This window comes from Echinops telfairi, unplaced genomic scaffold, assembly GCF_000313985.2.
Source record: "Echinops telfairi isolate 266 unplaced genomic scaffold, ASM31398v2 ScPeMD7_41;HRSCAF=154, whole genome shotgun sequence".
NCBI classification, from domain to species: domain Eukaryota; kingdom Metazoa; phylum Chordata; class Mammalia; order Afrosoricida; family Tenrecidae; genus Echinops; species Echinops telfairi.
In genome coordinates, this window is record NW_022103939.1 from 532,388 (window position 1) to 535,672 (window position 3,285).

The window sequence follows — 3,285 nt, forward strand, 5'->3', positions numbered from 1 at the left end:
CTCAGTACATTGGGTAAATCTGCTGCACAAGTCCTCTTCACGTGTTGACAAACAAGGATGTTACTTTGAGGACTAAGGCATGCCTGACGTAAGCCATGGTATTTTCATTCGCCTCATCCACATGTGGAAGTTGGACATTGAATAGGGAAGCCCAAAGAAGAATCCATGCATTTGAATATGGTGCAGGTAAACAATATCGGAAGTACCAAGGACTGCCAAAAGACCAGACAAATCTGCCTTGGAAGGAATACAACCAGAAATACAACCTTAAAGGCAACCCTGGTGAGCCTTTGTTCCCAGTACTCTGGACATGTCAGGAGAGACCGGTTCCTGGAGGACATCATGCTCGGTACAGTAGCGGGGCAGTGAAAAAAGATGAAGCCCTTCGAGAAGATGATTCACACGGTGGCCGCATCAATAGGCTCAAACACAAGAACAATTGTGAGGATGGCACAGGACTGACTGACACAGGGTCGCTGTGAGCTGGAGCCGACTCGACAGCACCTACCAACAGCAGTAACAAATGACCCGTGACCTTGAACGAGGGGCCTGTCCTCAGTGGAGAGAATTCCTGTAAGGGCTGACAGTTGAGGACTATTCTTCCAATCAGCCTCCCAGTTGGGAAGGGGTAAGGCCTTCATTCAAGGGGAATCTGGGGAACATGGCAGTGTCCACCAGTGTCAGAGGAAAGGCCAAGGACATCACTTGGGTGTCCTGTGGCTTAACTTATGAGTCATGAGGAGCTGGACTCCAACAAGATTAACAAACGGAGCGGGGATGACAAGTTCATTTATTTGCAACCTCTGAAACCTGGTTTGGAGACTTCTTGACTACTTAACATGAGTATAACTTGGGGAAGAGAAGAGGGCGGGGGCAGGCCTTTAGAAATCTAAGGCTTATACAGCCTCTTCCACCATAGGCAAATTGGTGCTGGGATTGGCAGACGAATAATTGAGGCTGGTGCTGTAGTGGTTATACATTGGGCTATGATCCACAAGGTCGGCAGTTTGAAACCACCACCGCTCAGCAGAAGGAAGAGAAGGCTTTTTAGTCCTGTAAATGGTTACAGCCTCAGAAGCTCACAGGGGCAGTGCTAGCCTGCCCTGTAGATGGACATCACCTCAATAGCAGTGAATTTGATTTTGGAGTTTGGGCTCGGAGGGAGACGTTCCTACTTAAAACTTGTTGATCTAATTTAATCAGTACCACTTAGGGTAGCCATGCTTCATTGTTTCAGGAACCCTGGATGAACTATAAAGATAACCAGTCCTCTCAGAATTGCCCATGAAACAAATCTATCTCAAAATCAACAATCTAAAAAATGGAGAAAGGTTGCCCTCTTGTGGACATTTTCAGGAATGCAGGAGAACCCTTGCTTGAATATATACATATAGATCTATCCAAATATATATATATTTGGACATAACTTTTCAAGTTGTAACTTAAGCTAAGGTTTAGAGAGCAGATCACCCGTTTTACACTGAACAATCCACACAGATTTCGTTTCATTTCATTCATTGCAATCCCTATAATGTAACCCGTTATTCCACTTCCACCGTGGGCTTCTTGTTGCCATTCCTTGTACTTTTGTAACCCTCTGAACCTTCCTCTCGGGTACCTTCTGCCCGTTTGGTTATAAATGGATGGCTGTTCTAAAGTGTGAGAACTTACTAGTGTTGTTATAGACCTCACTATTGTTTGGCTGAAAATCAAGCCAGGTGAGCTCAGTTCCAGACTTGACGTGTGATTAAGGGCCAGAGTCTCCAAGGTTCCACTAGCTTCTACCAGACCAGTATGATGGATGCCCTTTTATTTATTTATTTTTTGTTTAAAAGTTAATTTTATTTTCACGTGCCACAATACAACCAAAAATCGTTTTGTTCTGCTTTTTGTCCACTACTCCACCCCCCAAACTATTTTCTTTTTGAGAGAAAGGGGGAGCAGGTCTTCCATATTGTGCTGTTAGAAAACATCCAGAGTCGCAGCACCAGATCTCCGGGTGAAGGGGTCCGAGGAAGAGGAAAGCGATACAAAGAGGCTGTGCTCTGCCTTTATCTGTCTGGTCGAGTCCTTCCTGGCCGAGTGGGCACCATCATAGGACCGGCTGGGGGCCCCACCATTGGGGGCCCAGGCATCATTGGCATGTGACCCCCCATCTGTGGCCTCATTCCAGGAGCAGGTCCCACTGGCACCATTCCAGGAGGAGGAGGGCCCATCATTGGCATCATGGGTGGTCCCCCCATGTGGGGTGCCGGCATCATACCAGGGCGAGGAGGACCCGGGAGACTGGGGCGAGGCGGGATCATCGCCCCTGCTGGAGAGGAGCAGAGAATGGAGTCGGAGGTATCTTTCCTTGTTGAAATGCAGCCGTTGTTTTGTCAATCAGGCTCTGAGCCTGCTCTTCCATCCATTTCTGATCCTAGTCTTTCACATTCTCTTTGGGTTTCCTCCCACTGCACTGTCTTTCTCACAGATGGTGAGTCATGGGTCAGGTATGTATCGCAGCAGTCACAATAAAACTTAGGCATGTTGCTCGACCGACCGCTTGCTACTCCGTTCGGTGCCCCCTGGAAATCGATTGATGTCCTTTAAAAAAAATTTTTTTTAAGATTGGTGTCCTTTATGATTTTAGTTTTGTTCCATGTTTGTCTCCCACTCCAGCTCGGGCTTTCTAACGTGTTCCCTTTCAGAGCAGTTGTCAGTGTCGCTGCACACCTGCAGGGGCAGTCCATTATTTAAGGTGGCTCTTCTAGCCAAAGGCTCTCACGCCTATCAAACAATCTTTCTCTGCCTGGGTCTGGTAAAAGGTGGGGGCAGATGCTGATGGGACTCACCTGTGAGTGCGTCATTGTGGAGTGGAGTGCCTGGAGTGCCATCCTGCTGGGTTTAAAAGGAGCCTTTTGAGAAGCAGGGGGAGGAACCTCATGGCCAGCAAAAGTCGAGTATCTATCGAGTATCCTCTGGACCCGAGATCCCTGTGCAGTGAATCTGCTGGCTCTAGAAGACAATGAAGATAACATCAGAGGCAAAGGAACAGGGTGGGAACTTCCCAAGCCCTGGAAGAACGAAAGCGGAGTGCTTTGGGCATTTACCAGTAGATCGGAAAGAACTTGTAACCTGTCCTGATAAGCAACTCAACCCTGGGCGTTTCTCACTGGCATTAGAACTTGTGGACTTCCTTTGTAAACCTTTTCATCCTGGATTCTTTTTTTTTTTTTTTAACATTTTATTAGGGGCTCATACAACTGTTATCCCAATCCATACACACATCAATTGTGTAAAGCG

The 3,285-nt window shown here is 47.2% G+C and overlaps 1 pseudogene; it reads right to left on the minus strand.

The window, feature by feature from the left end:
* Positions 1 to 2,002: 2,002 nt before the first annotated feature.
* LOC101650108 lies at positions 2,003 to 2,528 on the minus strand (annotated as a pseudogene).
* Positions 2,529 to 3,285: the final 757 nt, after the last annotated feature.